The sequence below is a fragment of the Hyperoodon ampullatus genome (assembly GCF_949752795.1).
Source record: "Hyperoodon ampullatus genome assembly, chromosome: 9".
Taxonomy (NCBI): domain Eukaryota; kingdom Metazoa; phylum Chordata; class Mammalia; order Artiodactyla; family Ziphiidae; genus Hyperoodon; species Hyperoodon ampullatus.
The window spans coordinates 87,259,186-87,275,796 of NC_136922.1; the positions used below are offsets into that span (position 1 = coordinate 87,259,186).

The following is a 16,611-nucleotide window of genomic DNA, read 5'->3' on the forward strand; positions in this document are numbered from 1 at the left end:
AATGTTTTTTCCAGAACGGAATTCCTTAGATTGCACCTATGAGTAAAGGACTTTTGTTGGCTTTACTTAAGGTTCTGCTCCCCTCCACTCACTGCACTCCCAGTTCCCCTTAAATTATTTTTTGCTGCAGTTCTTTTCTCCTTCCCATCATGGTTCTTGATATCATTTTACGAGGAAGCCTACCACCATTCCCTTCAGGGTTCTAGGGATTCAAGAAGATACTTACTGTATCTGGGACACCTAACTAAAGAGATGTGCATTCTTTTTTTAAAATGGTTATGAAAAATTTCACACATACATTAACTTTGAATGACAATAAATGTATTCCTAAATTTCTTCCACCTAAATTCAATAACTGTTCATTTTTGCCACTTTTGCTTTAGTGATGTTATCTACATGTACAACATAGGTATACTTTTTGCTGAATCATTTGAAAGTAAATCAACAACCATCCTGACATTGTTTTCCTAACTTCTTGAGCAGGTCTAAAAAAATAAGGCCATTCTTCTATATCGTTACAATATCTTATTCATACCTAAGAAAATTAACAATTTCTTAGCATCATCTAACATGTAGCCTATATCCAACTTTTCTCACTTTCTCCAAAAAAATTTCTTTTGTGGTTTTGTTGGCTTATTTTCAACCCCAAATCCCGCTGAGGTTCACTCATTAAGACTCTTTGGTTTCTTTCAACCTAAAACATTTCCCCACCCTTTTTTGGTTTTATCATGATCGCGTCACCTTGTGAGAATGGTTCTAATCTTGGCTGTACCGTTCACTTATTCTGCTTTCTTTGCTTAAATAAGTTAACAGAAACTTAGCTTTTCTTTTTAACTTTCCTCATACATCAAATGACTGTGGGAAGAACAGCCAATTACAATGTGCCTGTGGTTGAGGATTTCAGGTGGGTTCAGCTGGATGTTAATAAGCCAGGAGGGACAGAGGCTTCAGCTCAGGTCTGATTCCCATTCTTACCCGACAGGCTTGGCCACTTACCCCTCAATAGGAGATCCCAAAGCAGACTCACCCTTCACAATGGAAAAGCATCACTGCACGTGCCTACCACTACTAGGCTAGTTTTTTCATCTCTTTAAATAAGGAAATAGAACACTATGGGCTGCAGACTGGGCAGCAATCATTGCTGGGTAGCAATCACTAACTTCATCAAAGTAGCTCACTAACTGCAAAGAAATGCACATATTTTGTCAAGTGACAGGCAGTTAGATATTTCAACTGGATAGTAAATTCAAGCATTTAAAATTGAAAAAGTGCCAAGAATCACTGGCACTCTCAAATAACTATTTCACGAATTTTGTGATTAATTTAGGGGTCCCCTGTATCCTTCTGGATATGCTATTGTAATTGATAATAACAATGATTGAAGTATGCAAGATGCAGCCAGATTGTTCTCATTAGTTAAAAAATCAAAAACCAGAACAAAAAGGTCTGCTTACTTTTTACAAATGACTAGTTACAGCTTTTGCTTACTGCCACGTAGAAGTTTTTTTGTTTTGTTGTTTTTTGTTTGTTTGTTTCCCTGAAGAGTGAATTTCTTCCTTTTACTTATGACTGATAAGATCATACATATCTTATACATCAAATATGTCACACCCACACATACACATATATGCACGTGTGCACACACACACACACATATACATACAACCATACCGTTCTGTTACCTGAGCAGAAACAAAGAGATATGGTAAGTTTTCTGTATTATCCTTTAAGTATGTTTTTCAAAAAATTCAGCAGAAGAACGAAGGTGGATATATTCTTTCCCATGTATGTCTCTTCACACGAGGAGGCATTTTCAGCAGACAAAGAGTAATTACTAGCACAGGGATCAGTCACGTAGTATACTTCTCTGAAGTTTGTAATCCCTTGGGGGGAAACTGAGGTATTTAGTTGGTGACTGTGAAATGACTTAAACAAAATACAGTGAATTAGAGATCTTGAGTTGGACCTCTGTTTGTGTTTAATCGTCCAGCAAGAGGTCGGTTTCCTGCAAAGCAGCCTGCATGGGCAGACTGGCTATCAAATTAACACAGAGAAAAAAATCTCATTGTTCACTAGTAGGGAAGTGAAAAAAAAAAAAACAGTTGATAAATTAACAGGGGCTCATTCATTCTCTTTCCAGGACGTACATAGGTAAACAGGATGACAGCACGTGGTATCTACTTACTTTTTTTTTTTTTTTTGCGGTACGCGGGCCTCTCACTGTTTGTGGCCTCTCCCGTTGCAGAGCACAGGCTCCAGACGCGCAGTCTCAGCAGCCATGGTTCATGGGCCCAGCCGCTCCACGGCATGTGGGATCTTCCCGGACTGGGGCACGAACCCGTGTCCCCTGCATCGGCAGTTGGACTCTCAACCACTGCGCCACCAGGGAAGCCCTCTGCTTACTTTGTTGAGTCTTTCAGTGACAGTCAACTGCAAGGAGAGATTTTACTCAGTAAACATCAGCATGTTTCCACTCCTCCCCATCCTCCAACCTGCAACAATCAACCTGATTGTTCTGTATTTTCAGGGCAGGAGACGGCAGGGCTGAACTTCTGTAACTCAGGGTGTCTCTATTTTAACCGTTAACAGTTTTAAGGTACTGCATCGTTCGAAAGGAATGTTACTTTTTAACAGCTTTCTTACACACAGAACACACACTTAACACTGTTAAACTCTCCACCTCCACGTTAAAGTGATCACCTTTCAAGAACAAAATTCCTCCTTGGTGTCTCTCAGCACAGGGGCTACAAGAATGTGTTTCTATTTCAAAATTCCACCTGCGATTCCTTACTTCATGCTGTTCTGGAGCAAGCTGCCACTCTGTTTTTTTTCTTCCAGATCTGATAGGAAAGTTAGAGCCTGAAATGTGAATCAGTAAGCCACACCGGTAACTCCTGTGTGGCAAAAGCGGAACAGTGGAAACACGCTGTCTTCCTTGAAGTGAAATGCCAGTCTGTTCTTGCATGAGCAAACTGGATTAAGATAATGTCCCCTGGGGCTTGAGGATATTTCACAAGGAGACAGTATCTGACTATGACGCTTCTTTAAAGAAGGCAGCTTCAGAACGTTACAGACTTCAGGATACAAGAGTCCTAACCCAAATATTCAGGCCAGACTAAAGATGCAACCGTTATCGGTTGGAAGGTGCTGGATCGTACGGTGGGAAGTAGTTCTCTGTTGACTTACATGCCTTTAATGAATACTTTCTTACAGGAAGCAGATAAATAAGTAGCGCAGGATCTGGAGCTCTGGCTCCAAGCTGAAGTTCTGGCTGTGCTTTTGACTAGCTATGGGATCTCGGGCAATCATTTAATTTTGCTGAGCCTTAGCATGCCGATCTAGAGAACGGAGATACAAATTCCTATCCTGCAGTGGTTCTTAGAGGCATATGGAATTCTGTATATGGCAACAACTGTAATTTTTTAAAAAGCACTACACACAAATATTGTTTTATTAGATGGATCAGGACGCTGCAGTGCCGTTTCAGAGTGAAGGCCAACATGAACTGCGAAGCGGATGGAAAGGTACTCTGCTAAATAATAACAGCTTTCATTTTTGGAAGACTTACTCCGTGCCAAACACTGTGCTACGTGCTTTCTATGCATTTTCTCATCATTCACAACCACCTACAAGGCTAGTGGCGTTATTTCCATTTTTCAGGTGAAGGAACAGAGACATAGCGAGGGTACAGCACTTGCTCTTGGTCACAAAGTTTAGGAATGGCAAGACCAGGATTCAGACTCCACTCTGCTTGATTCCAGGCCCAGGCTCTTACTCACCATTCTTTGCTGCTTGGTGCTTTATAAATACTGTAACGGCCAATCTCCACATGGCCATGTGGACCTCTGAACATAAACGGGCTCTGAGGTGCAGGGTTTTGTCAATAAGCACATGAGCAAACCACTGAAACCAGCTTTGGTCCCAAACAGCAGAAGCGGCACCTAACAGCCAAGAGGAAGGAGAAAACTTGGAAACTGGTAGGATTTGGCCCCAGACCCTCCACCACACTCTGACTTGCAGCGTGACCTTAAGCAAGTCACATCGTCTCTAAAGCCTTGCTCTCCTACTAGTCTTAAGCAAGCTCAAGTCTTTTTAAGTCCAGCAGCCCCCTCCCGCATGGGATTGTGGCAGTGCTAAAACACCGTCTCTGAATACAGTCTGCCAGCTCATCCTCCAAAGCTGCCTGTTTCTAGGGGGCAGTTTGGTGGGATGGTCCAACGCAGACTTCTGGGGCTGGAACGTCAAGTTCTGGAACTCGCTCCCCGCACAAACTGGGGGAAGTTACTTAACTCTCTGTCTCCTCATCTGTGAAATCAGGGTAATAACAAGACCTACCACGTTAAGGTTGTTGTGAGAATTAAGACGGAGAAGGAGAAGCAAGTGGAAGTAGAAATAGCACATGTACACATTCAATAAATGACGGTTACAGTGATAAAAATAAGAAATCGGTTTTCCTTCAGCCTGTTATAAGCAGAGATGCGGCTAAGAGAGATCTGTCACGGCTCCCAAACGGAAGGGCTCCCGGATCCCGTGCCCACACCCTGAGCTGTACGGGGCACATTCCACAGTCGCTAACCACAGAGGAGTCTGACGAATACTAAACCCTGAAAAGATGCCCTCGGATCTACGAATGGCATCTCCAACTGAATTGACCAAAGTGAGTGGTTTTAATATTTTCTGCCTTCTCCTCTTCCCATTCTGAGACCTGAATATGGGATCCATACCCTTGATTTTAAGCAGAAGTTCATGTTATAGACTTTTTCTGATAGTAAATTGGAAGTTGAGTGTTTCAGAGAAAAAAAAAACCAAGATCAAACACGGATGACCCCCTAAAAAAACTTACTGGGGGATTCTCCAGGAACAAACAAAATAAAACAAAGCTCCCTTGAGACTGATTTTTGAGCACAAGCCTCTACTTACATAGGGTGTCAAAGAAATCGTAGACAGATATTTTCCAGGCACAGAAATCCTCAGGGGGCATTTGTTCAGAAGATCAGCACCTGGAATTTAAAAGACAGTATATGAGCCCTTAGGAAATATCCCAGAGTTGACAGAGGAACAAAGTCAGTTGTTTTCTCTCGTTACTCCACCAGTGTGATAAAGAGATGAATTTTTTAGAAGGAAAAAGGAGCACCTTCTCTTTCCTGCTTAAGACACACAGGCTGGGAAAGTTCCTGCCCAGCAAGCGGCACACACCTCCTCAAGCTGGAGTTCTCTCTGTGTGAAGCTGGTGTGGCTGCGTGCATTTCACATCCCCTCAAGGTGTGGTCAGCTAGACGTCTTATGAAATAAAGCACTGTATGGACCCTATACCTCCAGTCACGGAGAAAGGCATGAAAGCAGCCTGCACAGGAGGCTTCTATTTCCAAAACTGGTTTTGCAACCTCCTGCTGCAGCAGCACAGACTCCAGAGGGCCAGCAGAGGGCAGCACGAGTCTGTAAATTTGCCCTTTTCCTGCTTGGGAATCAGGCGGAGGACAATCTAGAAAAGGATCCGGGTGACACTCGCTCCTATGTGGTCTAACTTTAAAGGTGGAAAGCACCTTTCACCACATCACAGGAGCGGAAGCCCAGGTCGTCGAGGTCTTCGGTCCTGAAAACTGGTTGTTCGAGGGAACGCTTGAGTCTTCCGCACACGGGGCCTGCCCAGCTCCTGGGAGGGCTTCGGAGCAGCTCCAAGGAAGGTTTCTTAGGGAGGCCTGGCTCTCAAACGCTCACGTTTCTGCCAGCGACAGGCTGAGTGACTCAGCAGTGCCATGCAGGAAAGCCTGTCAAGTGACTGCCTATTGAAAGGTCTTAAGTTAATGATTACAACCCCTCAGAGGAGGAACTTAAACACAGCCAAGGCCAGAGAGCAGGCTTGCTCATCAGCAGACGCGTCAGACCTGGTTCACAGGTGTGACCTTTCAGCCGAGTGCTACTGAGCGGGACTGTGCTCAGGTGCTTCAAGATGCCGTCAAAACAGGGACATACTATGTTAGGAAGATTCTTCGGAGTTGGGACTGAAATTCAAGAGGATCTTGACCAGTAAGAGAAACGGTTGAGAAGAGCAACAGGTATATTCAGTACTGCCTTACAACAATCTAAAAAAATCAAGCAAGTGGAGAAGTACACATGGGAAGGAAGATCTATCAGGGTAAACACACACAATTCAAGCCAACATGGAGTCACACACAATTCTGGAATATTTAAACAATGTTATAAAATGATAGAGTGTTTCCCAAATTGTCTGATCATAAAAATGAGGATAGGACCCAAGTCAGAGAGGAGCTCTTTCCCTTTTTGACAGGGGCTGAGACGTGCATCAGACCGCGGGGAATGCCAGTCTGCTGTTTTCTGGGAGCGTTTCAGTCTTTGGAAAAGTATTTGGAATAGTTCATTTAAGCCGCTGGGAAGTCCTCCTTCGATTAACCTTTTCTTGTAAAAGCATGTGATAAAGCCTAATTCTGCACTATGCTTCTTCCATCCTTGCTGTCACTTCTCTGAGGAACTTGGGACCTGTGCCTGCAGCCTCTTAAGACTTAGATGCACGGACATCATCTGCAGTTGGGGAGACCAGAGCACAAAAAAAGGTTTGGTCAAGAAAACTGCATGAGTTGGTGCTAAGGTTTCTTAACTATGAGGATATAAGCTTGACAGAGGCATTTTCCGCTTCCCGTAACTTCTCTGCCCTTCCCCCTTCCCATGAGCACTGGAAGTCTGCACCTCCTACAGTTGCTCTCATCTAAGTATGGTGCTGAGGCTTGTACTGAGCCCATCACCAAAGGGGAGAGCGAGAGCCAGTGAGCACGCTTCACTAACGGGATTCCTGCTGCTTTCTTGGGGGGTGGTCAGGGGTCAACCTACACTCTCCACTGACAGCCCCCTGTCACAGAGCCCCCAAAGGTGGTCTTCTCAGGTGCTCAGCAGTCACCCTTCTGAACTTTTAAGGTGTTAGAAGCTGACCTCTGTCAATCCCTGCTTAGAATCAACCTACCAATGAGTATCTTTTCCTTACCTCTGACTTTCCTCATGAGCATTAGCTTATCTGAGTTAGTACTTATGCGCTGCCTTTTTACCCTCAAGTACTATTAAGCAACCTCCCATTTAATGGCCCATTTAACTGGGAACAGAGAGACGGGCAGTATAAGCTTTGAGATCAGAAAGACCAGGATTCAGATTTTCCCTCTGTCACTTGTTACACAGCTTGGACACGCTGTTTAACCCTTTTGAGCTTTAGTTTCTTTATTTATAAAGTGAAAATAATAATGTTAATTCTCAGAGTTGTGAAAACATAACTAACTCAAATAAGATGCACGGTAGGTACACAGACCTTCAATAAATGTCAACTAACCCCATCACCCCCAAGTTTCCCCGTGAGGGGATGGCTCATCTAACATTCTGGATAACAGTTCCTAAAGCATTATAATCAACATGTTAAAGTTGGTGTGAAAGACTGAAATAATATTGGCCATCAGTACACAAAACCTGTGGGGCTGGGGGTTTCTCTGGCGGGAAAGGGTAGCACATAAGCCAAGGGATGTTGCAGCAAGGAGTCGAGAGTCCAAGACAAGACAGATACAATCTGAAACTGGGATGAGGATGTTCTGACCACGTCCTGCAATCTATTCACGCATCACGGATTCATTGAGATTACAACGTAGCAGGAGCTGAATGAGGCTCAGAGGACACGAGAGCAAGCAAGGCAGGTGAGTCCAGTGTAAGTAAACAAATCAACAGATGATGATAGGATGGAACAAGGGCTCCACAGGAAAACAGCTTGTATGGGGGCCAATTTAGGGCCACGTCCAAGGGAGGGGCTGGGACAGTCATGTCTTTCATTGAGGGATTAACAACAGAGTGCTACAGAGCCACGAGTCACTTCTCAGTACTACTGATAAAGACAGATGCTTCAACATCAATCAGCAGGTACTCACTGATTGCCTCCTAAGAGCCCGGCACTGGGCTAGACACTAGAAAACCAGGTAAGGAGTGATGTGGATGCACTTGCACACGACCTTACAATCTAACTGTGGAATGACGTCTAACACACAGAACAGGTAAGTTGCTACAGGTAAGTCCCGCCCCTCCCCCCACTGAGGCCTTGGGTGGGAAACTTCCTTTGACTGGGTTTTCCTCCTCAGATGAGTAACTCTATCCATCTCTTGGTTCAGGGTGTTGTCCTTACACAAAGACAGGCGACATCGTCCTCCTAGGGGATCAGGGAAGCCGCTGGCAGAGAGCTAGGGACCTGGCATGTCCTTCTCTGAAGCTCTTGTGGACACGGAAGTGGGGGGGGGTCGGAGGACATGGTGGCGCGTGGGCCCAGCAGGGGTCATGGTTCACGCCGGGGCTCACGGGGAACCGAGTCCTTTCCCGTGGGCTTCTCGAGGCCCGGCCTGCAGTCCTTGGCCCCAGCAGGAGGGGTGAGTCACTGCTCCCCCAGCGGCGGCTTCTCTGCCCCATCTCCACCACCCTTCACTCTATTCCCAGGAGACACGTGCAAGCTTCTAGAGCATCTTCTAAACAACACATTCACTCAGTGCCCCGAGGAGCACAGTGTGCTCTCAGAACATTGCTCAATTCTGTCTCCTGTGGGAAGGAGTCGACGTTTGTTTTATTAAGAACTAGCGTGAAATAAGTTAATTCTCATCCAAAAAAAGAAAAAGAGAGAGAGGAGTCTATCAAGTCTCCCATTTCGGCACATAGATAGAAATGCTATTATTCTTATTTCTGGAAGCCCAGGAACTAATAAATTCACCAGGCTGACAAAGGAGGTTGGGCGGAAGCTGTGTACGCAAGTTAAGTAACTGATTTGTTTCATTCTGTACAAATGAGGTTCTCCTCTCTGACCTAAGCCATTTTCTAAGCATCATCCAAGGGCAGCAGCTTCTCCCGCCAGGCTGGGGCAGGAGCTGTGTGGTCAGAGGAGGGCGGCCCGGCTCCCACCAGCCTCTGCTTCCCGCGCCGTGACCTCCAGCCAACCACGGCCCCTGGTTCAGTCTCCTCATCTCTGAAACAAGCAGCTGTCTGTGGCAGTTTCCCTTGTGCTCTAAAATGATTCTAAGATGTGACATGAAGTGTGAGGCTGGTCTCCACTCTGGCCTTAACCTAAGGGGCTTCAGTCGTAAGCCCATGAGTGGAAAGCGGCCCTGCCAAGAGAGAGACATCCTGAATCACTCAAAACCATGAAGAATGTTGGTTGGCTCTGACTTCAGAAGGGCAGGATGAACAAACCCATGCCCAGGCAGGCACCTGCTGACTGGCTGTCTCTGCCTTTTTAACTCCTCAGGGCCTGAGTGCTTCTCAAGAGCCTTCTGACGCTCTGATGCTTCAACGCTGTCAGGCTGGTACCCTTTGCCGGCTTCCTTACAGGCGGGCATGCCGAGTCCGGGACGAATGCTCATTAATCTTTCTGTATGGTCATTGGGATTGGCTTTTTTGCAACTTCTACCCCCAAAGCAGATTAGTTCTCCCTCCCAACACAGGTCAAAAAACAAAGAATAAAGCTGCCCTCTTTTTAAAATCCTCTCTCCAAACTGCACACCCAAATCCAGTGAGTCTAGAGATTCTTTCAACTGGAATGGATTCTAGAATCAACTGACCTCTAACTTCCAAATGCATTTCAATTTGGCCTTTATTGATCTGAGATCATAAAGGTTGTAGGAATCAGGATATGGCTCTGGTTGCTAGTAGAAGCTGCATTAATTCTTCCTGCCTTCGAGAAACTGGGAACACTTTGGACCGTCCATAGTTTTGTGTGGCTCACGGAAAGTAAACAAGATAATAACAGAGAAAACCCAACTTCCTGGTCACAGCTCACAGCATCTTTGGCAACTAAGTAGTGAGTTCCCCGGCCCTGATGAAAACTGCCCCATGGTCAGAGCATGTGAAAAAACCCAGTGCTCAAGACAATTTGCCCAAGAAAATGACTGGGTTTTTGCCTTCAGGGACACTTCAGCTGTAGAAAATAGCTGGGCACACGATGTGTGAAGTTTAAAAAAAATGAAGCTTTTTTTTAAGTTAAAGAATTGCACACTCAAAAGGCAAGAGATGTGATGCTGTTTTCTCCGATTCTGAAAGCTCACAGTGGCCACAGCACAGTTAACCACACAGAGCATTCGCATTCAGGCAACTGTCTGATTAATTGTCACCAGACTTGTTATGGCCTTATAGGAACTGAGTAGGCTGGGAGTATTTCCTAAGAGCTATTCAGTTGTGAAAATGTAGAGAGCCTTCTGTTTTGTCTTTTGTAAAATCTAATCAGGTAAAATGATGACTTGGTGATCAGACTTGCGATTCTTTTGCTACTTGAAAAAGGCTTATTTTGCCAGGCAAGGAGAGAGATTATGGTTAACTTGTTTTTTGAGACTGAGGTCATCTCTATTCATTGGTGTAGTAAACAAGCCAGACTTAAACAAAACAAAACAAAACATCAAAAACAACAACAAAAAACAACCCTCCTTTCAAGAACAACACACTACATTTTTATCTTCTCTGGGATGAACTAAAAGCACCATAATTTTTAAAAGACAACAGCCATCAGAGTATCTATGAATGATAAAGAAAACTTTAAAAAACCCTAAACCTCATTTGCTCATTTCCAAGAATATTGACAGCTTAAGATATCTCTTCATATCATTTTATTCCTTAAGCTCTCTTAATTTACAAGGTCTAACAGAATCTTAAACCATCGTTTTAAAATACTCTTCATTCCATTCTTAAAGATATCTGTAAATGGATAATTTTGGTATGTTCAAATAAAACAACCACAGCCCATAAGTATAATTGTGAAAAAAAACTCTTTGTATTTTGCCAAAGATACCAGCTAGAAACTACCATTAGGACAGTTTCCTTTTTGGTCTTCAATTGCCTTTATTTCACTTTCCTATCAGCTCGGTGACACTCTAGATGCATAAAGCTTTCTCTGCAGCTCTGGTGGTGCCCTGAGAGCCTTGCAGAGCCGGGTGAAGTGGAGAGCTCCCGGTTTGCCAGGGCACCGTTCCCAGGGCGGTGACTCAGCTCTGGAGGCCACCTGCTGCAGGGGTGCTACCACTCTCCGGGTCATTGCCAGTCACAAGGGTAGAAGGACAGGACAGAGCTGAATGGACCCAAAGAATCAACAGCTCAGAGCCAGGTCAAGGGCAGCGTCCGAAGGAAAACGTTTGTTTATATAAAAGTCCAGCCTTTCCAGGTGAGGCTCTGCGTAGCAGAGGGGCTTCACACCTGGGGGCTAAGCATCTTGGTCACCACCTGGGCCTCTGGCTGCGGTATAAAATGAAGGCAGGGCCACAGGGCAGCTCCCACTTTCAACACCACTTTGATCAAGTCACCATGGTTTTCAAAAGTAACAAAGGATGTCTGCTGCCGCAAGACAGCCCATTGCTTCTGAGGTCTTCCCTCCACCTGAATCCAAACTTCCTCCAGGGCATTCTCTCGACTTCCTTTAGGTAAACCCTCTGCTCCAACTAAAATCGGCTGCCTCCACTGCCCCACTCTGCGGGGCTCCCTCCCTCTGGTCTGTTTTTCTGTTTTGAGAGGCCGGTTGGGTTGCCAGCAGCCACAGACACTGAGCTACTCCACCCGGGATCCTTCTCATTCCTTGCCCGTTTTAGGTGTACAAAACCGCTAAGGTTCAGTTCAATATTCCCTTCTCGCTCTACGGAGCCTCCCTGGACCACTTGGGCATGTCACCCTCTCCTGCACTCACAGCACCTTACGTCTTAACCGTGCAAAGCCAACCAATGTCTGCTCAGTCCTTCCAATGTGTTAAGTCCTTTCAGTCAATGACAAACACTTAAGGGACATGTGCTCCACGTCAGACAGCATGTCAGGTGCTCCGAGTATGAAGGGAAAAGACACTGTCCCTGCGGCAGGAGTTTACATCCCTTGCAGGACAGAAGCACGCGAGCATCGCCGCCTAGCACGTGGAAGGAGCTCTGCCTGCAGACTCAGCAGGCTTTACGGAGGAACTCTAGGCTGAATTTTAAAAAAAAGGAAGGTTTTAACGGAGGGACAAGGTTGGACAAGGAAGGAAGGTGGGCGCTACAGAAATAAGACGGCGAGTTCACTTCGGTATCTCTGCAGCTTTGGGTTGAAGGGTTGGGGGGCACACGGGGCTGGGAGGTGGGCCGGGGCATGAGGGGCTTTGCACTGGCCAAGTACCTACATTGTATGAGGTGGATCAACAGGGTGTGAGAGAGGCGGACGGCAGGGCTGGCTGGGCTCAGGAGTGCTGAAGGGCTGAGGCACTTGGATATACATTATCTTGCTCAATCCCCACCACATTCTTGAGCTCTCTGTTTGGCAATTAATCACACACTGCCTTGTGACACGTTCACATCTGCTATCTCATTCCCTAACGTGGCCTGCATGCTCTGTCTTCTCCCCAGCTAGATGGTCAGCTCCTTGCAAGCACAGAACAATGCCTTCTCTCTGCTGGCCCGCAGTGGCCAGCGCAGTGCCCCATACCCACAGACGGTCAGAAACACACGCCATTTTTTTTTCCTTCCCTGTTCTTTTTTTTTTTAAATTGAAGTACAGTTGATTTAACACAGGTCTTAACTGACACTTCAGGATGTGCTCTTGCCGCCTGTCAAATAACTAATTAAGTCCATCAGCAAATAATTCTTGAGACCTAGACTCTGGACGGTACTTAGGGCACATATTAAAAAGGTGTGCAGGGCCTCCCTGGTGGCGCAGTGGTTGGGAGTCCGCCTGCCGATGCAGGGGATACGGGTTCGTGCCCCGGTCTGGGAGGATCCCATATGCCGCGGAGCGGCTGGGCCCGTGAGCCATGGCCGCTGAGCCTGCGCGTCCGGAGCCTGTGCTCCGCAACGGGAGAGGCCACAACAGTGAGAGGCCCGCGTACCACAAAAAAAAATAAAATAAAAAATAAAAAAAAAAATAAAAAGGTGTGCAATAGGGCTTCCCTGGTGGCGCAGTGGTTGAGAGTCCGCCTGCTGATGCAGGGGACACGGGTTCGTGCCCCGGTCCGGGAAGATGCCACATGCCGCGGAGCGGCTGGGCCTGTGAGCCATGGCCGCTGAGCCTGTGCGTCCAGAGCCTGTGCTCCACAACAGGAGAGGCCACAGCAGTGAGAAGCCCGTGTACCACAAAAAAAATAAAAGGTGTGCAATATAGGTGGGTGGGTCCTGCCATGGAGCCTGGACTCTTCCACAGAAGCATTCTGAGTGAGGAGAAGGAGGGCGGGCTGGGAGAAGAGCTTAGCTGGCCAGCTCCGCGAGGTGATGCACTTCTCTTCACCCGCACTGACTGGCTGTGCCTTTACTCTTGGGCCTGGAGCTTAGCTTAGTTCTTTCCCGAGCTCCATCACGCCCAAGAGGAATCAGTCGGTGATCTGGGTCTTCGCCTGCTTTTATCCTGTCTCCCTTTATTCCCTCTATAGTGGTGAGCAACAGTGATTTGCCAGACACTGTGACACAGAGAAAAAAAGTCTCCCCTTTCAGGTAGCTTATGTCTTGTGGGAGGGGAAGAAAAGCACTTGGTTATAACGCGGCGTTGCTCACGTTTTCTCCCTCCCCCTCCCCTTATTACATTACATCACATTATCTAATGTAATCCAGAGGGCTCCCTGGAGGAGGTGATACCTGAGACGCCTCCTAAGAATGCACAGGTGTCAGCAGATGAACGGACGAGGAAAAGAGAGGAACACAGGTAAAGACGAGGTCCAGGGCAGAGAAGTGGGCCTCAGGGATCTTCTGAGAGAGGCACTGGAACCAGGAAAAGGAGGAGCTATTAAAGGGCTTTGAGTAAGAGAAAGACAATCAGATTTACATTTTAAAAAGATCAGTTGGGAGGCCAGTGGAAGAGCTTACTGGAAAGTGGTGACCTTGGAGTCCAAAGAAGGCAAAGTACGGATTAGAAAGATAACAAAGCAGAATGGTTAAGCCCTGGATATGGAGTGACACATGTAGAGAGAAAGTGACTGAGAAAAGTCTTTTAAAAAGACCTTTAAAACGACTATTTCAGAGAGCCTCCAGCAACAGGTTACGCACGCACTGCTGATGCTGGCCACAAGGGGGCAGCCTCACACAGCCATTCCATGGCCAGACCCTCCAGGGTAAAGGGAGAGAATTTCCAGGTTTTTGTGCAGAAAACTGGGAGCACTTGGTTTTAACCACCAGAAGTGGCTAGCCTTTTCTAGGCCTTTTGGACTAACAATTTTGTGTGATGAAGAATATCTACAATTCTCAGCTTAGTTCCTTGTAAAGTCGATTTAAGACACTGTTATCTATTCAGGGTGGTTCTCTCCTTACACAGAGATCTGACAAAACTTCAGGTTTGTGACTTACAGGCAATCAGCACAACTTCATCTACCCTCGACCTGGCTTTCTCTTCCCGGATTGCTCACCTCTTCAGCTCCCCCCCTTGGATTCATAGATGCCCCTCGCCAATCCCCAAGGGAGTCCTGGACTCTCCTACCCAGGCAGCCTTTAAAGATGTAATTCCTGGTGGAGGCTGGATGGAACCACCCAAACTTAAGAGAACGGGGTTCTCCACCACATAGGGCAAAGCCACCAAGTAAATTCTGGAAAGGAGACACAAGCTTTCTGAACTTGCCCCATAAACATAACTTTTCTCCCACTGAGAACCTCTGTAGAAAGCATGGAGTATCAGGTGATTTGGGGGGTGGAGAGGTGTGAGCAGCATGAAAACTGGTGGTCTTGTCTCTCACTGGGATACCTGAAGGGTAGCCAGCCAAGCCCTCAGAGAAGTGTGTTGGGTGTTTGAAAATGTAGACTGAGAAGGAAAAGTTTTCAGTAAGTTTTCACCAAGGAGAACCAGCTAGTAAAGAGCTTGGCCCCATGACCCAGCCTGACAATGATCCTTGAAACTGCAGGAAACTGGCACATGCTGCTGGGACCTTGACAGGCCCAGGGGCACTGTGCCCAGGTCAGCAACACTGTCCACCTGGGGCCCCGTGTCCCCCTGTGCAGTTACCCGCGGGGGCTGCTGGAGCCTGTGCTGTGTGTGGAGCTGAGCCTTTCCTGGGGAGGCAAGGGCTGCTGTGTAAGCAGCCGGGGAGGAAGGCAGGCACAGAGAGGGGACCAAGACCCCAACCCAGGGCCCCTCGGGCTTCCTGGGTCGTCACTTGCTCTGACTGGCTCTCGTGACCGTGCAGGTCTATCTGCCTGAAGAGGTAGGAGAAAGTAACAGAGACTCCATCACTGGAACCAGCGTTTGTGATCCTTCCCAAGAAAGGCCAACCACCTTGCAGGCAGGCACTCCACACACCTTAACCCATTCAGGCCTCACAGCAGCCTGTGAGGTGTGTACTACTCCCATTTGACAGACTAGGAAACTGAGGCACCAAGACATTAAGTCATGTTAACGTGCCCAGAGTCACACAGCCAGCAAGTGGCAGAAGCGGGTTGCAGACCCAGGTGGCCTGACTTCAGGGCCTGTAGGTTATATCCTGTCTCATCAACAGGGAGAGGGAGAGGCCCGGGAACCTCCCAGGGTCACTGGGGCTCACGGACTGGCATGGATATTGAGGAGGGGGCGGGGATTGGATGGAAGAGACAGGGATCCGGCCTCCTAATCCCACCCAGAGCTTCCTCCACACAGTACGTGGTGCCTTCTATGCTCTCACTGGCACCACTTGCTCAGAGGGCCAGAGAGACGGACCAGCCCTCAATCAAAACAATGACCAGCCAAGCAGAAGTTTACCAAAGAGGCAAAAACCCTTGCATGAAAATTGACCTACACTTTTCTTACTACAGACAGAAGCCCTCCAGCTTGCAAAAGTGATTCTAGAGACAGCTGGTATATTCCAGACAGGATCCCTTCCTTTTATCACTTTTCGCAAGTTGTACTTGGTTTATAACCTCACTGAAGTTTTCAATTGATTTACCACTGCTAGTGGTTTAAATCGGCTCACCCCAAATTTTAAGAACCTACGTGTAGAGGTCATGTCAGCATCAGAACTTCCACACATGCCTGAATCACCTCAATGTAGGAAAAGAGAAAAAGAGTGAACTATGTCCCCAGGCCCCGATTTCCAGAGAAAACCACACCTCAGAGGGAAGGCACTGGTCCCTGGGTGGGACACAGAGCCCTCTGAGCGGCCCTCTAAGCAATGTCACAGACTCGAGCTGAACTGTGTGGGTTTCAAAGCTGCTTCATCAAATCGGCAGCCCACGAGGCCTCATGAATATTTGAAAGCATAATAGAGAAGTGAAGTGAACCAGAGCAAGTGCGCCTGGCACTGAGCCTCCTGCTGGGAAGTACTGCGGTAGGGGAAGAACCCATGTCTCAGAGCAGCCCTGACAGACTAAAAATATCTTCTGCTTCTCCTCTCATCCGTCTGGTCACTGTCCCAGACGCAAGCTCAGCACAGCCTGGTCCACAGAATCAATTACATCACCGCCTACCTGCACTTCATAACTGGATAAAGAAGGCGGAATATTCTCCTTTTTTTCTTTCTCACGGACTCGAGTACAAATTTACAGACTAGGATATAATGACATTCTATTCAAAAACAGGCGCCAAGGGTACCTGCTTCAGCCTGGCATCTCAGGAAAACTTTGGAAGTAGAGTCCTTTAAAGGAAATCACTTAACTTTAACTGCAGATTGGCAATAATAACTCACCCCAGAGATCCAGCTAA

The 16,611-nt window shown here is 47.0% G+C and overlaps 1 long non-coding RNA gene across 1 annotated transcript in view; it reads right to left on the bottom strand.

Moving 5' to 3' along the window:
• Positions 1-4,932: 4,932 nt before the first annotated feature.
• The window catches only part of LOC307057748, a 110,789-nt gene continuing 99,110 nt past the window's right edge, over positions 4,933-16,611 (bottom strand). Inside the window, exon 4 of the long non-coding RNA XR_013811071.1 lies at positions 4,933-5,000. This is a non-coding gene — a long non-coding RNA (uncharacterized lncRNA). The remainder of the gene's footprint in view (positions 5,001-16,611) is intronic.